This window comes from Aphelocoma coerulescens, chromosome 14 (genome assembly GCF_041296385.1).
Source record: "Aphelocoma coerulescens isolate FSJ_1873_10779 chromosome 14, UR_Acoe_1.0, whole genome shotgun sequence".
Lineage (NCBI taxonomy): Eukaryota > Metazoa > Chordata > Aves > Passeriformes > Corvidae > Aphelocoma > Aphelocoma coerulescens.
This window is the reverse complement of record NC_091028.1, coordinates 683,212-704,693: the sequence shown is the minus strand read 5'-3', so window position 1 is coordinate 704,693 and position 21,482 is coordinate 683,212. Positions and strand designations below refer to the sequence as shown.

At 47.7% G+C, this 21,482-nt stretch overlaps 1 pseudogene; it reads right to left on the bottom strand.

The window, feature by feature from the left end:
• Nucleotides 1-21,076, bottom strand: part of LOC138118918 (lysosomal dipeptide transporter MFSD1-like) — a 62,474-nt pseudogene extending 41,398 nt beyond the window's left edge.
• Nucleotides 21,077-21,482: the final 406 nt, after the last annotated feature.

Here is a 21,482-nt window from a genome sequence, read left to right as displayed (position 1 = left end):
GGAAAAAATTTTGAAACTGTTTCAGCTCCTGCGCACCTGAAAGAGGAGAGTTTTCTCCCCACCTTATCCCAAAATTCAGAAGATCTCATATCTTCGGGGGTCAGATTAGGAGAGTACTGGAAAAGCCATCATACAAAAGATTGAACTAGATTTTTAGGGTATTTATGCCCAGTACCAGAAAGGTAACTTTGAACTTGGTAGTATATTTCTCTATGGTGTGCAGAAACCTCAGATCACATTACGAACTTCTTGGGGTTTTAGGAGTTCTCCTGGATTTTTTTTCTGTTAATGGAATTTTCCCCATACGTGTTGCTATGGGGACAAATTGCTGGATACTTAAGAAAAACAAAGACCTACCCACTAAGGGTGGGGTGCATCTGGCTACTCTTTTTTTATTTCACCTGGGTGTGGGGATAGTCTGTCTCAGGCGTTTGGACAGAGAGGGAGGCTGCTTTATTCGGCTGCTTTTCCTTCTGCTGGAGAAGCCCTGGGATCCCAAAGCCCACCTTCCCTGCCGCGCTCAGAGCCGGGCTGTGGCAGCCCTGCCCCGCCATTGCTTCGAGCCTTCGCTACGTTGTAGCTGTGCTCGCCCTGCCTGCCTGGACCTCTGGGGGGTTCCCCGTTTGGATACATCTCGTTTGCCACCCAGGATTTGTGCTCGTCCCTGCCGTTCCAGCTTGCCGTTCCAGCCTGCTGTTCCCGAGGGTCCGGCCGGACACCGGGATCACCTGGGGTTTGTGAAGCTTCTTTGTTCCATCCCTTCCCCGGGATCCCAGGGCACCAGGGCCGTGTGCTCCCCGAGCTCGCTCCGGAGCGCCCCCTGCAGCCGCGGGGGAACCATCGCACCTGCCCTGCTCACCAGGAGCCGCCAGCGCCCCTGCCGGCTGCGAGCGGAACTGCACCCGAGGGGAAAGGGCCTGACAGCCGAGAAGGCTGGGACTGGGTTTGGGATTGTTTGCTGTTACTGCCACGGTTATTGCTGTTTGTTTGACTGGTTATACACATATAGATATATGACAGTAAAGAACTGTTATTCCTATTTCCCACATCTTTGCCTAAAAGCCCCTTGATTCCAAAATTATAATAACTCAGAGGGAAGGGGGGGTCGCATCTGCCATTCCAAGGGGGGCTCCTGCCTTTCCTTAGCTGACAACTGTCTTTCAAACCAAGACAGAATGAAGCACCACAAACCTCAGCCCCAAATCACAAAAAAGAGGGGAAAAAAAAGAGTTTGCACTGGAACCAGCTTAAGACAGGAGCCCCTAAACCAGCAGGGAAATACTCACCAGAATTCTGGATTTATCACAGGGAAGAGGTCCGGAGAAAAAAAAATAAGTGAAATGGGTCTTCCACTTTTCAGCCGTTCCCTCGCCACGTGGTGTGGGGGAGGGTACAGGCTGAGATTCTGGGCTTGCTGTTATGCAAAAAGTAACAGCTCACTACAAAGAGCTGGCACGGCAGAACATGCAGAGCTAACTCCAGCAGACACGCAGCTGCTGGGACACCCTAAAAGTTTCTCAGAACTCAGGTTCAGAGAGAGCACACTGGGCGTCAGATGTGGAGATGCTCACAGCTTTTTATGGCTAGGCTGGTAGTTCAATGCCTTAGAAAGCCTCGGGAAGCCTAGAGAGGTAGCACGGGCAATCTAGCATTTCAGTGGCTCTAAAAGCGGCAAATAGTAGCTGCAAAGCTGATACCACCAGTAGAAGCAAAGAGGGAGAAATATAGTCTTTGGTTGCCCAATTCCTGCAGTTAGAAGCTTTCAAACAAAGACAGAGATACAGATGTTTGCAGAAGGATTGCAAAGCCAAAGAGGGTGGGCCCCCTCTTGGGCCCTTCTTTTATTCGGAGAAGGGGAAAGGGGAGGACTGGGGTGGACCCGGGGTGACTGGCCAATCAGACACTGCTAAAGAGTTTGAGTTACATTTGGTTTTGCCTGCGCTTGGAACAAAGGAGTTCAGGAGCACATGGCAGAGGCAAGTCCTGGCTTGCCTTGGGGAGGGGGAAGGGAAGCTCGGAATAGGCAGCAGCACGCCCACTCCTAGGGCTTTCCCATTCAAATGCAAAAATTTTCTGGCTGACTTCATGGAGAGGGAGGGAAAAGAAGGCATCCTTTAAATCTAAGACAGTAAACCAAGTTAGGTCTGGTGTTAAGCATGTTAACAGAGTGTAAGGATTCGCTACCACAGGATAGAGATCTTCAGTTATCTTGTTAACAGCCCGTAAATCCTGTACCACTCGGTAGGACCCATCAGGTTTGCGGATAGGCAGGATAGGAGTGTTAAAATCAGATTGGCACTCTTTTAACAGTCCTAACTGTAAGAATTTTTCAGTTATTGGGCTAATTGTTTCCCTGTCTTCCCTTCTGAAGGGGTATTGTTTAATTCTAACTGGTTGTTTTCCCTCCTCTTTGAGTTTGATCTGTATTGGGGTTGCATTTTTGGCTCTCCCAGGTACATCTGTGGCCCAGACTCCTGGGAACACTTGACTCATTATCTCTTCTCTAATTTCCTCTGCATAGCCTTTAGTTGTTAATATTAGGCTCAGTATTTCCACATACTGTTGGTCATTTACCTCCAGAATAATTTCCCCATTCCTAAATGTAATGGTTGCTTGTAATTGTTCCAATAGATCTCTTCCTAAAAGTGTTTTTGGAGAATTAGGTAAATATAAAAACTTGTGAATACCCTATTGTTTCCCAATTTTATATTTCAATGGCTTGCAAAAATATGCTTTTTCAGATTGACCAGTTGCTCCTTGTACCACAATGTAGTCATTCCCCACAGGCATTAAAGCCTTATTTAAAACTGAATATGCTGCCCCCGTATCAACCAAAAATTGTATTTCTTTTTCCTTTTCCCCTAGCTTCATTATAATCAGAGGATCTGCTAGGGTAGAATGCCCCAGTCCTCTTCAATCTTCTTTCACATGTGCAACCACCCTCCCTCTTTCTCGGTTTCTTCTGTTCTGGCAGTCTTCTTGTCTTCTTTCTGGGCACTCATTTTTCCAATGGCCGGACCTTCCACAAATCATGCATTGGTCTTTACCTCGCCAGGGTGGGCCCTGTGTGGGAGGTCCTTGTCTGGGGGTCTTTGTCTAGGTTTTTCCCTATTTTCTTCCCTTACTACTGCTACTAATTTCTTCATCCCTTGCTTGTAACTTTCTTCTCGATTACTGAATACCCTCCAAGCTGCATCTAATAGTTTCCAGGTTCTTCCCTTCCGGCCCCTGAAGTTTTTGCAATTTATGTCTGATATCTCCTGTGGATTGTCCTAGAAACAAAGATACCAGCTGTTGTACCCCTACCTTGGTCTCAGGATCCAGCAATGTATTGTGGCGCATTGCGTCCCTCAGACGATCCAGGAATTTGGATGGTGACTCGGAAGGACCCTGTTTCACTGCATATTACCGTAGGCCTGGTTCCTACGGTATAGCACTGTGTCCCGCAGCCATAGGGAGGAGGAGGAGGGGAAGATCCAGCAGGCAGGAGTTGTGCAGCAAGATTGATTTATTTAATTATTTTACAAACTCTTTTATAGACTTTTTTCTTCTTAGTCTAATTGGACAAAGGACCAGCCACCCATTGGGGGTGATTGGCTAAAATCCTAAAACATCCATTGTCAAAATATTTTCTACTATACCATAAACAAGACTTTTCAAGGTTGCAGGTGGCTTGGTTGTTTACATTCCCTGCCACCTCTTCTGTGAGAGAGAAAAGTCTCTCACGGACTTAGAAAAGAGCAAGAAAATCCTCGCTAGCAGCACTTTTGTATCTACAATTTCCCCTTTTTGTTTTATAAGATAACAACTCTACTACTAATGCCAGATAGAAATCTACATGAGTTATTAATTCTAAATATGTCCTTAAGGCTTTAACTATCTGACTCCATAACAAGAAATTTAAAGTTCAGTCTCTGCTTGTAGAAGGACCATCCCAGTCTCTGCTTGTAGAAGGACCATCTGCCGGATGGTCAACATCCTGGTCATCATCAGAAGAGTCATTAAGCTGATGATCTGCATTCTGGTCGCCATTTGGATGATTGGCGTTCTGGCCATCATTTGGAGGTTGCCTGTTCTGCTTCTGGTGCCATAGGTCAGGGCGAACACATTTTGCAGGTAGCCACCGTATCCCGGTATCTGTGGAAACGCAAGCATACCCATGACCCCAAACGATGAGCTCATGAGGGCCTTCCCACTGGTTAGTGAGTAAATTCTGCACCCAGACTTTTGCCCGGGGCAGTTGTCTGTCACCTGCAGACTGCAATGAGAGAAAATGATTCTGAATAACAGGATTATTTGAATTTTGTGGTACTGTAAGGTGATTAATTGTATACAAAGCTTTTGCTAGTCGGCTCTGTGGGGTTTCTCCATGCATTCCCCTTTTCTGCTTGCCCAAAACAAACTTCAAGGTACCATGAGCGCGTTCAACAATGGCTTGGCCAGTAGGAGAATGTGGGATACCAAAGGTATGGTCTACACCCCATATGTGTAAAAACTGCCGCGTCTTCTCCGAGGCGTAGGCAGGACCATTATCGGTTTTCACAGAAGCTGGCATGCCCAGGACTGAGAAAGCCAATTTCCAATGGGCAATGACATCACGGCCCTTCTCTCCAGTGTGAGCAGTAGCCCACATAGCAGAGGAGAAAGTGTCAATAGACACGTGCACATATTTCAGCTGACCAAATTCTGGGACGTGAGTTACATCCGTTTGCCAAATCTGCAAGGCTTTTAGCCCTCTGGGGTTTACCCCCGCTGGCAAAGGCGCAGCGAGTCCATGACAGTCAGCACAAGCGCTGACAATGTCACGCGCCTCGGTTGGCGTTAAATGAAACTGCTTCTGCAGGGTATGTGCACTTTGATGGAAGAAACCGTGCGATGCCTTGGCTTGTGCAATTCTGTCAGGCTGAGGCCCTACCCATGCAGGGTTTGCCAGCATGTCAGCCCTGGCATTGCCTTCCGTTAGAAAACCTGGTAAATTGGTGTGGCTTCGAATGTGCAGAATGTAATACGGATGCACTCGAGCCTGAATTGCAGACCACAAGGTTTGCAACAGCGAAAACAGAGCCGCATTATTCACCTCCTTCAGAAGGGAACAATCTAAGTGTTGGGTGATATCTGCTACATAAGCAGAGTCAGTAACCAAATTCAAAGGTTCCTGTGAGAATCGCTGAAAAGCCATGGTAACAGCCCTTAATTCAACTAACTGAGCAGAGTCTGACTCGGATTGGTGTGTTAATGAACCACCTCAAAGGCAGTGTAGGATACTGTGAGCCCTTATGCACAGTGACCCCTGCTAAAAATTTGTCCCAATCCGTACGCCCCAAGCTGCCAACACATCCCGTCCCCAAAGGTTACAGGAAGTGGTAGCAACATAAGGCCTAATTGTAGCTGTGTGTTCCTCTGAGTCCTTCGCCACCACAGGCCGTTCGCTTCAATAGCTCTGTGTGGTTCCTCCTAATCCTGCGATGGCCGATCCCACCGGGGCTAAAGGCCATGAGGGAGGCCATGCAGAGAAGGAGATGATAGTTACATCAGCACCCGTATCAATCAAACCTCGAAGCTGAATCCGGGGTGGTTGGGCGCTTGGCAGGATCAGGGTACATGTCATCTGTGGCCTTTGGTCAGAGATGTCTGCAGTCCAGAAGGCCTGCGGAAGTCCCGTAGATCCACTGCCGTTATCTTCCTGAATTTGTTCTACCCTGGGGACACAAGACTTAAAGGCACTAATTTAGCAAGGCAGGTCTTTTCAGGAATAGTTACAGGGGGTTTTTGCGTGGAGACCATAGAGCAAATCTGACCTTTAAAGTCAGAATCAATAACTCCTGAGTGCACTAAGATTCCTTGATGGGCAACATCAGGTTTTCCAGCATCGCACTGGATCCCTGGGCTAAGGGTCCATATGCATCCAAGGGAACCTTATAAATACCGCTAGAGTCTAAGACGACTGCGGCTGCGGTGTGGACGTCAAACCCGTCTGATCCCTGGGTGCCGTCTGATCCGTGGGTGCTGTCTCTAGGGTGGCTGGGTAGGCCTGTGCCTGTACCTGTGCCACTCTCTGGGGGAGTGACTGCATCGGAGAGCAATTCCCCCTCCTTGCACCCCGGTGGAAGTTTCCCGACAAAGGCCGACCATCGGCATGAGTCCGGGATCTACAATAGTCTGAGCAATGCCCTGGCCTGCCACACCTCTTGCACTGGGGGATCGGTGTGTTCTCTTTTTGGCTCGGCTTAGGCTGCTTCCGTTTCTTCACCTGTTTTGGTGGCTTTGGTTCATGACCAGAAGATGCGTGAACAGGCTGCAGGAACGCAGCCAAAGCAGACCTTTTCTGGTTCCCAGATCCCACCTTAGCACAGGCCTCGACCATGTCTGTTACCTCAGGGTCCCCTGGTAAGGCATCTATGATTTTTCTGCACTCCTCATTTGCATTATCTCTCACTAACTGCCTTAACAACATCTGTCTTAACCCATCATCCTCAACCTGCTTCTCGAGAGAAGCAGCGACTTTCTCTACAAAAGAGAGGAATGACTCTGATTTGCCTTGAACTATTTCAGTATATCGCTTTCTGGGCGCAGACAACTCTATGGTTTTCAACAAGGCAGTCATGCCGACCTGTTGAGCTTGCTGCAGGATGCTAGAGGGCAAGTTACCCTGTAGACTGGGATCAGAGAAGGGACCAGTCCCCACCAAAGCATCCACTCCTGCTGTGTGTCTAGGATCAGCAGCAGGGAGCTGCAAATTTGCTAATGCAGTCTTGCCGGCCAGCTTTCTCCAGGTTTTCTCAAAAACTGTAAATTGTACAGGTTGAAATAGAATTTGACCTACGTGTCTGATATCAAATGGAGAAAGCAAATCTGTATTTATCACCCTTATTATCTGCATAACCTCAGCAGAACCTAGTCCATATTGTGCCACCTTGGATTGGAGGTCCTGGGCAACTTTCCAGGCAATTACCTCATGCTTGTCATGCTCCCCTGAATCTGGGAGAGCCTTATACACTGGGAAAGCTTGGATCTCCCCTTTAGGGGAAGCACTACCATCCTGAACTTCTCGCACCGCCTGTGGATGGAGTGTAACAGCTCCCCGGTTACCCCCAGAATCCTCAGATCTATATGGCATTCCAAGGATTTCTAATGACCTCCAGTCACCCTCCTCCAATGCTCGCATCTTAAGGGACTCTAAGAAGCGATTGTAATGCGTCAGACGCACTGTTACTGTGCAGTCCTGAAAGGTCCAAGGGCGAGACCGGCGCAGCCTTTTTCTTCGCCGCGCGGCTACAGCCGCCTGACGATCTGGGGCCAGCACCTCATCTGCCTCACTGCCTGACGAGGAATCATCAGGCAAAGGCAACTTTGGGGTGCTGGGAGTGAACAGAAATGTACGTGGAGGGGCACTTTGGCTAAGTTCGCTAGAGGCAGAACAGACAGGACAGACTGCAGCTGGCTGTGCGGCAGTTTTTGCACCAGTTTCTATACGGGAGGCCGTCTCGGCTGGCCCCGACCAAACTGGTACTGGAACTGCTGTCGCCGTCTCTGGGGCTACAGCTGCTCTCGGCGCCGCCGCCTCTGGCACAGCAGCTGCGTTCGGCGCGGTCGCCGCTGCCGCTGCTGTTCCGCGCTCCCCAGCTGCACCCGCCGCTGCCGCCGCTGGCCCGTTCTCGGCAGTTGCTCTGGGCGCTGCTGCCCCCGTCCGCCGCTCCGCAGCCGCCGTCTCTGGCCGCGTCTCCGCAGCTGCCGCTTCTGCCGGGTTTTCCCGCGGCTGCGCCGCTGCCAGGTTCGCCGCCGGCCGCGCCGTTTCTCGGCTCGGAGCCACGTCTCCCGCAGATGGCGGGGGGGGGCAGGGGGGGCGCGGGCGGCACGGCCGGCGCGGGCTCGGCCATTCGCCGCTCTAACAGGCTGAGCAGATCCTCCATCCTTCGGGATAAGTTTGGCAGCTCCATCAGCAAAGGCAGATGATGCACTAAGAGGTCAATGGCTCGGTTCTGCGACTGCGCAGAACAGTCCAGCGCCAGGGAGGGCAGCGGACCACACCCAGGGAGTCCCGGTGCAGGCACGCCCGGCGCTACGCCAGCTAAGAAGTTAGATCCAGGTCCATACGGAACCGAGCTAGGAGCCTCTCTGGGCGTCCAAGTTGCTAAGCCGCTGATTTGCGGCCCTGGATAAGCCGTGGCCGCTGCCCAGCCGAACGGCAAGGCAGGCTGTGCGCCCTCCTGCTGCCCTGACCCCTCCGCCTCTGGCGGCGCGGGGTTCCTGGGGGCTCTGGAATCCTGCGATTGTGCAGGGTGAGCCATCGCAGGCTCTGCCTGTGGAGCCGGGGGGGATTTTCTGAATCCATTATCATTTTCCCCGGAAACCGAGTCAACGGGGCCCCCCTCGGACATTCCTCCGTCACTCATCACCGAGATAGGCGAGCCAGCCCTGCTGTTACAGTCAAGGTCTGTCAGCAGAATAAATAATGAATGCCAGGTTTTGTATAATTCTAACGCTGCTGAGTCCCCAGTCGGGAGCTCCTGTCGGACAGCGCATCCGAGTTCCTGCCATAAGGCAAAGTCCAGGGCACTATCTCTGTCCATGGAAATCCCTTTTAAAGTAGCCCAGTCTAATAATTCCTGAACTGAGTTTTCAGGAATGGAGGTGCGCAATATGCTAAACACACCTTTCCAGACCAGCATCGCAGCTTCGGTTTGTGAGCCGCTGTTTGCCATTTCTCAGTTCTGTCGGACCTCCCAGTCCCGGGGGGCAAAGGGGAACAGCGTACCTCTAGAGGAATTCGGCTTGGCTCGCAGCAGCAGGACACGTCAGAGAGTGCAGATCACGTCGGGCAGCACCAAATATTACCACAGGCCTGGTTCCTACGGTATAGCACCGTGTCCCGCAGCCAGAGGGAGGAGGAGGAGGAGAAGATCCAGCAGGCAGGAGTTGTGCAGCAAGATTGATTTATTTAATTATTTTACAAACTCTTTTATAGACTTTTTTCTTCTTAGTCTAATTGGACAAAGGACCAGCCACCCATTGGGGGTGATTGGCTAAAATCCTAAAACATCCATTGTCAAAATATTTTCTACTATACCATAAACAAGACTTTTCAAGGTTGCAGGTGGCTTGGTTGTTTACATTCCCTGCCACCTCTTCTGTGAGAGAGAAAAGTCTCTCACGGACTTAGAAAAGAGCAAGAAAATCCTCGCTAGCAGCACTTTTGTATCTTCAACTGCATACAAATCTGACCAATTTAGCGTTTTGGGAATGGTCCTTTCTACTTTTTTTGCTATCTATTCTTGATAACTTTTTAATTTCTCTAATTCAGCTGTTCTATTCAGATTCCAGTGTGGTTCCTGGAGTGGGAAGTAATCTTTTACATCTAATTGTTGTGTTTTGTAATAATCCTCTGCCAAATCTTTTGCTCTTTTCAAAACTAACTGCTTCTCCATGTGTTCCGGTTTGGCCAAATTTAGAAATATATCCTCTGAGAGAAGGCACAACCACCCTCTCCCACTAGGTTCAGGAAAAAATAAATTTTCCTCGAAGGAAAGTGAAGAAGATAAAACTATTTATTTAACAAACACACGGGAAAGGAAAATAATGTTAAATGGTAAAATCTTCCGCTGTAGAGGAAAAAACCTGGGAAAGTGTTCGAGTCCTCCCTTTGGTCTCTGCAGAGCTGGGGCTTGGCCCAGGGCCAGGCCCTCTGTGCCCGGTGGAAAGTCCTCCCGATGTGCTCTGATGTTACAGCAATCAAGCAGTCCAGTAGAAAAGGGAGAAAATCCGAAATTCCAGAGAAGGAAAAGTTCAACTCTCAGTCTCTCTCTGGAGAACAAGAAACTGGAAAAACTGGCCAAAAGCTGACTGGAAAGCCGCAAGCCGGGTGCTTCCTCGCTCCCCTGCCGCAGCTGGGCAAAAAAACCCCCTGCTATCTTTATGTGACCTTGAACAAGCTGCAAACTGCTTTGAAAAAGTTTTGCTCAGTTTTTTTCCTTCCCCCTCTCAGGCTCAGTTTAGAGGCATAGAAAGGCACAAAAATTAATTTCTGGGCATAGGCAGCGATATGGGATACACATCATAAGGTCACCCCAAGACACCATGTCTGTTAGTCCACCCAATAGTAATTATATATCAGCCCAATCTGGATTATGCTGTTTGATTATGAGCTGCAAGCGTTCAGTGGTACCCACTGGATCACTTCAGTAATTTTTGGCAACGTTATACCACATATGCAGGTCAGCAGTAGAGAAAGGTATTCTAATCAACATTGTATTCCCATTAGGTGCCACTGCCTCTCTCAGGGGTGCCACCAGTACCTGCTTCCTGGTTTGGGACGAAACAGGACTGCCTGGGGGAGAGGGGGTTGGCATTGGTGTTCCTTCCGAGTCTGTCCTCTTCCTGTCTCCTAAGGGGAGGCTTAAGCAAATCGGTTAATTCATCATCATCTTGCCCCTGAGCTGCTGCTTGATAGACTTCGTCTGACCTTGTACATCTCTGACCTATACTGCACGATGAACAACACTGCTTAGTTCTTCCTCGGCTTTTTTTATTTTCTTTTTCCAGAGCTAACACCATAGGATCACTGGGGGGTTTGATTCCACAATCTCTGCCATTCAGGGTGATTTCGGAGAGAGAAAAATGCGTCTACGTAGGAAACTTCTTCCCACTTGCCTTTCCGTCTCAAAAACAGCATTAACTGTAGCAAGGTATTATAATCTAAAGTTCTCTTAGGTGGCCACTTTGCTCCATCTTCTAATTTATGCAGTGGCCACCATTGGGTGCAATATTTTACAAGAGTTCTTTTATTTTCTGTGCTTCCAGTTCCTATTATCTCCTTCCAATGTGCCAAAACACAGCCAAGTAGGTTCACTCTAGAGATTTCCTTACTCTGTCCAGTTCCCATCCTGATCAGAGTTCGAGTTCACTCAAATACTGGGCCACCCACTCCGGGTCACCCGTATAGTGTATAAGCCCCTCTTTATAAATTCTCTTATCTTTCTGCCAGGCCTGCTTCGCTGCCACTTAAAATCTTCTTCAAAAGCCTTTACTACTTCCTCCCAATCCTTTTCTAGCGCATTACTATTTTCACGAACATGATGCTCTTTTGCCACACAAAAGTTTTAAAACAAAATGTTCCTTGCTTTCTCAGCACTCCGGGCACGGATCTCTGTTTGCTAAATAGAATCATAATATCTCCAGCTTCTACAGAATCTGCACTGAGCTAAAACCCACAGCTGGTGTGGAGCTGGAATCTTCTTATGCCCACACACAAAGCAGGGAATCCCTCCTATCACTCGTGCAGGTAGGACAAATGAACAGAAAGACTTGGGGGCTATACGCCTACCATATAACTGTTGAGATATAGAGGGGGCAACGACCTCCCTCCCTGCTAAGCCACTGTTGTTTCTATCTCCTTCTCTTAGTTTTATCTCGCTTCCACCCGAACCTTTCTTCACACGCTCTCACAGTTCTTTCCCAGTTTTCTTCCCGAACCTCCCAAACCTCAGGTACCAAATGCGACTTCCCACACACAAACATTAAAATCTCAGGCTCAAAATCAACTTCACTAGAGTGCCTCTGATAACACTGAAAGCATAAACTCTGCTGCCTGGCAAAAGAGCAGTACCACCTTGACGCCTTAATTGTGTCTCCCCTGATGGGGGAGACTTTTTAGAGTCTTTGCCAGGAGTCAGACATGAACGGGACTTTTGGCTTTCTCTTTCTTCTGTAGTTGTTAATCGCCAGAGATCTGCTGGGATGAACCACACTTCTCACAGAGATATGATGGAACTCCATTTATTCTATTGTTAGACCTATAGGTATACCCTAATTCCCCAAGCATGCATAAGCAAGCTCCATACTATTGGGTTACAGCTACTGCTCATGTGGCCTTTAATAGCAAGCAATTGGTTACAGATTAATATGCATGCGACTAACTAACTAAGTCTTTCTCTTTCTATGGTCAGCATCCCCCTCCCCAACATCCTGTCAGCTTGCCACATCAGCATTGCTCTTCTCTTTTTTCTCTAGTCAAGGACAGTTCACTAATATAGCTTGGATTGTGCACGTACACATGTCCCTGTTCACTCAGCCATTTCTCTAGAGTTGTTTATTAAATGTTATCAGGAAAGTACAAGCCACTGACATGACCCAGACTTAGCATGAAGCAAAGAATGCAGCAAGAGCTGAATTATCAAAATTGCACAGCCTTTTTAAAGGTAAATTACCCAATGAAAATTTAAAACGCTAGATATTTTCACTTTTCTACCAATGTCTAATAAATCATCTAGTCAAGCAGGCAGGAACTGCGAAATTCTTTATCCAATCATCCCAGACCACTTCTACCGCAGAATATAGAATAGATGGAGAAGAAGAAGGAGTTCTGGAGAACAGTAGCAATCCTCCATTTGGATGCTTTTTGCTTTTGTCTACTTACTATACTAATAAACCCAAAATCTCTAAATTTTTCACCCTGTGACAATCTGACATAGTATTCTATCACCTAATTCACACCATTGTAGATTCTAATTCTTTCCAGAGGCTAGGCAATTTTCTCCATGGACGAAGGTCAAAACCTGAGTTGTCCAGGGGGGTAGAACCCTTCAAAACAGGCAGAGAAGTATTCTCTGTATTCTGGGTTACCACACCACCTCTTCTTACAAATTTTACACTGTATTAGTACCCACGCAACATGCCACCCTCTTGCTGAATGAAAAATTCTAATGCATCCACAAAAACAAGTTATTCCATGTATTCTTTCAAAACCTAAATCTTCTGCCGCTGGTTGTTCCCAATCTAAAGCTACTAATCTTCCTGCAGAGGTTCTGTATATTCTCTTTAAAGGAACTCGGTCACCTCTTCTCTCTATTCAATGTTCTATCAGATTTACAAATTCCCAAGAATCAAGACCAAACCACTGAGGGGGAGGGGTTCTTCTAACCTCTTGCCTAGCCACGATTCTAATTCTATTAGCACAAAAATCAATAATCTAGCACGGCTCCAAACAAATGCTTAAATACTACTTACTCAAACAACACACAACAACATACACATAAAAGCAGTCCAACAACAATCGATATCCACACAGACATATAAGCGACCCAACAACATTCAAACCAGCTACTAGTAGCCGAAATATTCATAACACTTTTAATAACTTCAGGGTCCCGCTTATTTATTTTCCTCAATACAATCATCAACAAGTTCTGGCAGAAACCCCCCCCCCCCCTTGAATCACCCAATCCGCTCTCAGGATTGCTAGCAGCTGCTCTATCGGTCGGGGACTCCCCCTTGCCGGCTCCCGTAGCCGGTTGCTTGCAAGCTCCACCTTTACCCACACAGGGACTATGCTGTGTGCCAGACGTTTCTGCACGGCTTACCAGCAGCCATGGCCACACGTACGACTTACAGACACCCTAAATCCAGAACATACCCTTTATCCGCAGTCCCAGCAGGTTGCTGTCTGCCCCCGCAGTGAGCAAGCCAAGAGCCAGAGTTCCTCCAGGAAAGCCCTGGGGCGCACCTAGGACATCCGCTCCTCAGCCGATCCTGCAGCCGGACAGAGTTCCTCCTATCTGGCTTGCAAAAATGATATATGGAAAAGACTCCACTAAGTAGTAAAGTAGGTATGTTTATTCCACCACTGGGACGCATGGGAAATAATTCCTCCAAAGTCATGCGTGCTGACAGCTGCATTCAGCTTGGTATATTTCAGGTTACAAACTCCATATTCATTAAGTTTCCCAATACATCTATGCATATTCATTACCTAGTCCTGCCTAGCCTCGCCTTGTATTACAATGAGCCCAAAAGTCATTTACATCCGCGTTGCGCTTGCGCAGTGTCGTCTGGTGGTTGTGGGCAGGGGTCTCCGAGATGAAGTAAGAGTCTTTCTCCTTCTGAACTTTTCACCTTGCTTCCCTGCGCATGCTCTTTATGTCCCTGGCCCAAGTCCAAACTTCAAGGCTGGTTTAAATTAGTTTTAGGTTGAAAACAGGATCTTTGGTCAAGATTCCTTCCCTTTATCAATAGTCTTCTATGTTCTCATCCTGCTTTGGTAGGCACAATAAGTGTTGAGCAAGCTGTATGCATTGTTTTTAACAAACAGCTTCTTAGCAAATTATTTAACCTCTGCTTCCCCCTCCTCCCCTAATTCACCTCAGGGGAAAAACTTGGAACCCCAAACCCTTCCCCCTTCCTGAAGGGCACATCTCCCAGCTGCATGTAGCAGTTGTTATGGAGAAGCTCGGCTGCTGCTGCCCAGCTCCCTGCTTTCTGCTGCCTCCAGGGCTTTTTTGCTACACCCTAACGCAACACCCCACATCTGCCTGGCACCCCCACAGCTCCTGCTATGGCTGTGAAGGTTTCTGCTACATTTTGTTTGCCACTCCATGTGTGGCTGCCTCTGCCATTCCAGCTGCCTCTCCAAGGTTCCTGCTACAGCCCATTTCGCCATCTGCAGGAGCACTGCAGGGGCCCAGCTGCCCCGGGGTTTGGTAAAGAAAGCCACTTTTCTCTCATTCCCACCGGCTGCGCCACCTTTACCCCGTGCAGAGGCAGCTGAGCTCGCACCACAGTGCCCCCTGCAGGCGCACGGGAATCACCGCACCCACCTTGCCCAGCGGGAGCCACCAGGGCCCCTGCGCTCCATTATTGTCGATCTTTATACAGCAGTCAGAACTATTAAATTTACCACAGACTCCTCGTTCTTCTGCTAGTAAATAATCTAGAGCCAGCCTATTTTGGTATATTGCAACCCTTGCTTGTCTTTGTTGGTGTGTTATCAGCTCTAGGGCTGAAGCAGTCTGATGTGTTATTATTTCTATGACTGCCTGGAGACTGATGATCTGATTTAACACATAAATCGGGGTTCGATATCCCTAATTCCCATCCTGGGCCCATGTTGCCAGTCCATATGTCTCCACTATTCTTTCTGGGGACCACTCATCATCTCCCCATTTCTGAGGTCCTCTCACCAATTCTCTCCTGTCCTTTTTAGGGTGTCATATAAGGCTATTCCTAATTCATCTCCTTCTTGCCCTGGCAATAGGAAGAACCCAGGTTGAATAATTCCCAGGGTGCAACTTCCTTTCCAGAGGGGAGGTAATTTCTGGTAAGCCTTTTTCCACAAATCCAAAATAATCCATCAGGTGCTTCCCAATATTTTTCTCTTCGACTATTCACGTTTTTCCAAAATTTAGATATTGTTAGGATTTCAGAATAGGGGTTCTTACTGGGTTCATAGCACAAATAGAGTTTTTCCCTATAATCTATTATACATTTCCCCTCATTTTGGTTTCCTCAAGGCCCAGTACAGTTCAGGTTCTCTAGGTATCCACTAAGTGGTTGTTTGTTCATTACCAGGTACCTTTTGCAGGGAATATCTCCAACTTCATTGATAAAGTTCACTCCCATACGCCAGAGGCATTCCTCGCCGATTATTAGTGCACTCAAAGTCCATTGCCTGGCTTGATCTCTTTTCTTTTGAGTAGTGGGGTTCCATTTTAAAAGTCTGACTGAGCCCAAGCTCTTTCCTCTCCATGGCCAGGTTTCAGTCATGAGCGTTATCCCACAAACCCAACAGTCTGTTATTAAGTTCCTTACTAATCTTCTCCCCCAGGTCCAAAAACAAGTTCTTACTTATCTTGGGACGGTTAGTGTTGGGGTGGCTCAGCCCACTCTTGGGCCAAGACCATGGAAAGCCAATCAAACCAGGGCCATCCACTGGGTGGATTTCCCTGCCCAAGACAGTGGGTTGGAGGGCGGATCAGAGGATGTGACTGAGGTCTAAGTCACCTCCCCCTGGGTGGTTCCTGAGTTCAGACTACCTCCCCCTGTTCTGGAAAGTTCCTTGTTCTTTGTTCTTTGGATGTTTATTGGTTCCCTGTCATGACTCCTGCCTCCCTTTCTTCCTCATTGGTTATAGAGGATTGTATCCTCCCGTTTGTCTATATCCCATTGGTTGCTTCCCTTTTCCCCGCCTTGCTCCACCCCCCCCATAAAAAGCTGTGTCCTGTGCTTCTCGGGTCCTTTGCTGGTCCCTGGACCCTCTTGCAAATAAACCTGCTGGAGCCCACACCAGAGGCCCCTCTCTGTTCCTTTGCCTCTGGGCTGATGTGAGCCCTGACACCGGCTGCCTGTTGTGTCTCCTCTGAGGAGGAAGCAGCACGCGCGTCTATCTGCACCTCGCTTTTCCACCGAAGACCTTCTGAGGACGTCGTGGAAGTGACGTTGCGTTCCCTCTGACTGAGGGCAGGCCAGGTCTCAAACATTCGAGCCAGCCAAGTCCTTCCATACTTGTTCGAGGTGTTGTCAGAGGTCCAGTTCTTAAAGCTGCTTGTTCTCTCACTAAATCCTGGTAATACTGTCCATTTTCAATAACTCCTCCTCTGAGTTTATTTTCAAAACATAGCCATTTTTCTCCTTTAGGACACTCACCACTTAACTGTTGTGTGCTCGTTCCCAAGTTCTCAGCAATCCAATAGGTCTTTCAATTTTCAGTACAAGTTTCCACCTTGGAGAGGTCAAAGCACCCATCCTCGATGTGAGTGTGAGTTCTGAGGAGGGACCCCTGGTTCATTCCCGGGTAGAGGGGCTGGTAACACTTATGGCAAGACTCTGTATTTATCCCCGTTGGGATATATATAGTATACCCCATTGGGTATACTAGGAGTTGCCACAGGAGAAGTATTAGAGGTCTGGTATGGGATGCATCCCCACTCTCCATACCTGTAGGGTTGCAGCCTACAGTAGAGTTTAAGATGGTTCTATGTGGCTGATGCAATGCCCAACCTGGTCTTGCCCTCTACTCCTCTACTCCTCCCCAACAGGATTCAATACTCCTCTTTCACTCTTAGTTAAAATTAATTTAATTTGGTGCTTTTCAATTTCTTTTAGGCATTAAAAGGTGAGTGTACATTATGGGAGTGGAATATTTCCTGAGAAAGCACTTATAAATCTGAAAACACATTAACAAAACACTGGTATATGTTTATGTGTCCTTGTAGTGGTCCTTCTTCCCTTTTCGTTTGAACACTAACTTGGTGTCACCTGGTGTATTTGCCAAGGCCCGTTCTTCTGGCTCCTTCACAGGTCCTTTGACACAGTTGGCGTGGGTCCACCCTCTCTCTAGTCCAAAGTGCAGCCTTGGTGGTCAAGAGCACCTGGAATGGACCTTCCCATTGTGGTGGTAGGGACTTTTTTTTCCATGTCTTTATTAATACCCATTCTCCTGGGCTAACATTATGGATTTTAAAGTCTAAGGGAGTTGTTTGGGGATCAACACTTTTGCTTGTAGGTTTTTGAGAGTTCTTGCTATAATGCTGTTGGGGTTTTAGGAGCTCTCCTGGTTTTTTGGTTTTTTTCTGTTAATGGAATTCCCCCCCCCCCCCCCCCATACATGTTGCTAGGGAAACAAATAGCCAGGTACTTAAGAAAAACAAAAGACCTGGCTGCTCTTTTTGTTTCACCTGAGTGTGTGGGCAGTTGGGTCTCCTGCGTTCGGACAGAGGGGAGTCTGCTTGCTTTGGCTGCTTTTCCTTCTGCTGGAGAAAGAAATCCCAAAGCCCGCCTTCCCTGCCGCGCTCAGAGCTGGGCTGTGGCAACCCTGCCCCGCCATTGCTTCGAGCCTTCGCTACATTGTAGCTGTGCTTGCCCTGCCTGCCTGGACCTCTGGGGGGTTCCCGGTTTCGATACATCTCGTTTGCCACCCAGGATTTGTGCTCGTCCCTGCCGTTCCAGCCTGCTGTTCCCGAGGGTCCGGCCGGACACTGGGATCGGCTGCGCAGGGGTTTGTGAAGCCTTTGTTCCATCCTTCCCTGGGATCCCAGGGCACCAGTGCCGCGTGCTCCCCGAGCTCGCTCCGGAGCGCCCCCTGCAGCCGTGGGGGAACCATCGCACCTGCCCTGCTCACCGGGAGCCGCCAGCGCCCCTGCCGGCTGCGAGCGGAACTGCACCCGAGGGGAAAGGGCCTGACAGCCGAGAAGGCTGGGACTGGGTTTGGGATTGTTTTGCTGTTATTGCCAGAGTTATTTGACTGGTTATACACATATAGATATATAATAGTAAAGAACTGTTATTCCTATTTCCCACATCTTTGCCTAAAAGCCCCTGGATTTCAAAATTATAATAACTCGGAGGGAAGGGGGTTGCATCTGCCATTCCAAGGGAGGCTTCTGCCTTCCTTAGCAGACACCTGTCTTTCAAACCAAGACAAATACTTGCCTCCCCCTCCTCATATGTAGCAGAATCATGTTTAACCATCAGAAAGGGTAACCCAAACATCATCTCATAGGGATATTCCCAAATCCATCCTAGGTTGGGTCCGCACTCTCAATAAGGCTAGTGGCAAGCAATTCACCTATGACATTCAAGTTTCTGTCATCAGTTTGGTTGAGGTCATTTTTAGGGTTTGCTTCATCCTTTCCACTTGTCTTGAGCCCTGTGGATGCCACAGGGTTATGTAGTTTCCATTCTATTCCTAAGGCTTGGGTCAATTTTTGTAGGATCTTAGAAGTAAAATGTGGTCGTCTGTCTGAGTCTATTTTATTCACCATCCCATACCTAGGGATAATCAGTTCCAATAGGGTTTTACCTACAGCATTAGCTGTTGCTTTAGCAGTTGGAATAGCCTGTACCCAATGAGTTAGATCGTCAACTATTACCAGTAGGAACTTCCACCTCTGTACCTGGGGTAATTCAGTAAAGTCCACCTGTATACTTTGAAATGGTCTCATGGTTAGTTCCAAACCTCCAGGTATAACCTTTCTCATTACCTTTTTGTTTATTCACTGAGAAATTATACATCCTTCTGTTATTCTCTTGGCCAATCCATATACCCCTATGCATCCATAGTATCTCAGGAAGTGGTCACACAGAGCCTGGGTGCCCCAGTGGGTTCTGTGATGCATGTCCTCTAGTATCCTCCTGGCCAGAGGCTTATTTAATAATTGTCTCCCATCAGGGAGTTTCCACTTTCCAGATTCATCTTTTTCTCCTTCTATCTCAGTCAACTCCTCTTCTTCCATCTCATTGAATTTTGGAATTTCTAGTTCTTTTTTTGATGTCATAATTAGCATGACTCTCTCACTCCCATTCTCGGCTGCATCCCTAGCCTCTTTATCTGCTAGATTGTTTCCTCTTATCTCCAAGGTGATTCCCCTTTGATGTCCTTCTATATGCACCACTGATATTTCTTCCAGTCCTTTTAGGGCTTCCAAAATTTCCAAGATAAGTCCCTCATATATTAGCCCTTTTCCTTTTGCATTTAAAAGGCCTCTTTCTTCCCAAATCTTTCCAAAGGCATATTTAGAATCTGTGTAGATGGTTCCTTTCTTCTGTGTTAAATATTCTAGGCCCCTCTTTAAAGCATATAGTTCACAACACTGGGCCGACCAACTAGAAGGCAATTTTCCTTTCTCAATTACTTCTATTCTGTGTCCATCTATCACTGCATAGCCTGAGTGTCTTTTCCCTTGTATGCCTCTAGAGGACCCGTCAACGAATATATCTTCTCCTTCCAGGAGGGGTTGGTTTATCAAGTCTTCCCTCACCTTTGTTTGATAGTTCACAAGCTCTAGGCAGTCATGTATAAGGTCTTCTTGGGGTTCCCCATATAAAAAGTGGGCTGGATTAAGACTTTTATCAGTCATTAAAATCAGGTTGTCTGAATGAGTTAGAATAGTCTCGTATCTTAATATTCAAGACTCTGTTAGCCACTGGCTTGCTTTTTGGTGTAACACACTATTTACTGTATGCAGTGTGTTCAATAAGCTTTCCTCCAAAAGTTAATTTATGGCTTTCTTCTACAAGTACTGACATGGCCGCTATTGATTGCACACATGTTGGCCATCCTCGGGTAACTGGATCCAATAGCTTGGATAGAAAGGCTATGTGCTTTCTGGTCCCACCCAATCTTGATCCAAAACCCCATATGCTATCTCATTTTCCACATTTACATACAGATGAAGGGTTTGTCTAAGGATGGCAGATTTAAAACAGGTGCAGAAACCAATTTGGATTTTAATTTATTTAACCTTTATTCATTTTTTTCCATCCAAATTGGTGGTTCTTTCTCTACTAGCTTTTAGTACAAAAATTTTACCGTCTGGGTGTATTCTTTGATCCACAACCTACAATATCCAATTAGTCCTATGTGGATACTAAAAAGCTAGGAGCAGAGGAATTTTCCAGCTGCTACAGCTTCTTGTGAAGTTTTTCTTTCTCATGCAAGCTAACTAAGAAACAGCTTTAGGTTTTTGTAAACCAAGGCTTTATCTCACAGCTGCAAACTTGTTGTCCAAGTTGTTTGGTACATTGGAGATAATATTTTGAATGGGCGTTGTGGAACCTCCACCTATCATTCTAGAGGGTGGATGGTCAAGCCACCAGTGGGGTCATGCCACCCTTGCGAACAAAGCTATATAAGCTGATTTATATAATTAAATATAGCCTTTTTGGCCACTTATCCTGAAACTTGAATCGTGTTGTTTTTTTGCCGTTCTTCGTACAACAGCGACATCTTGTGGCCTGCGACATGTACTACAACCGCAACCAGACTAAGAGACGAACTGAGCGCTGCAGCGGTTCAAAGGGATGCAGCACCCCCCTTCCCCCCGCCGCAGGATACGGGGACGGAACTCTAAAATTGAAAAGATGGGGCACAAAAATTCAAAGGAAAGCATGGTCCTTGCTTGCTGGAAAATTATTTTAGTTGCACAAGATGCTGAAATTTCTGAGGAGACCTTGTGTAAGGTATGCGGTAGGCAGTAGATAATGGTTTGCAGCAGATGATACAGCATTTAGCTTGGAAACTTGGGAGACAGGGGATAAATTACTTCATGAATTCACATACAGAGATATTGAGGTCTCTGAACTGGTTCACGCTTGGCACTTCTTATTTGATGCCTTGAAAGGTTTTTATGCGAAACATGGCGGAAAGGGACAGCCCGTGTTGGAGGTTTCTGATGGGGAAACAATTTCCAAAGGGTTAGACACAGAGCAGTATTGAGTATCGAGTCTACAGCCCTGTCCCTTGTTCCATCGCCAGCCCCATCACCAGCGCCATCACCAGGGCAGTCGCCAGTGCCGTCGCCAGCGCCATCGCCGGTACCACAGCCGGAAGCTGAGGTGGCTTCCGCGGCCCTGGTAGCGATGAAGCCAGATAAAAGCGCAGAGTAAAGCAAGGAGGCAGCACAGGGGTCATACCTTTCGCCCCAGAAATATGTTCCACCTATATATCCATCTTTATGTGACTTTGTGATCCTGAAATATGCCTTGCCTGCCAAACAGCAGAATTAACCGAGAAATGCAAAAAAAATGGAGTGTCCCCCACCTTTCGCTCCAGCGGCTCTTCCTCCCTCTTCTGCGCCGCAGATGACCACACAGCCACCTATTTCAATTGCTGTAGGGGGATCTGTAATACCTACAGCTCCACCAGTGCCACAGCCAGGCACAGCACCCAAGATTCTGCTGCAGCTGGTGCCGGTGGGCGCCACGCATTCAGCTCC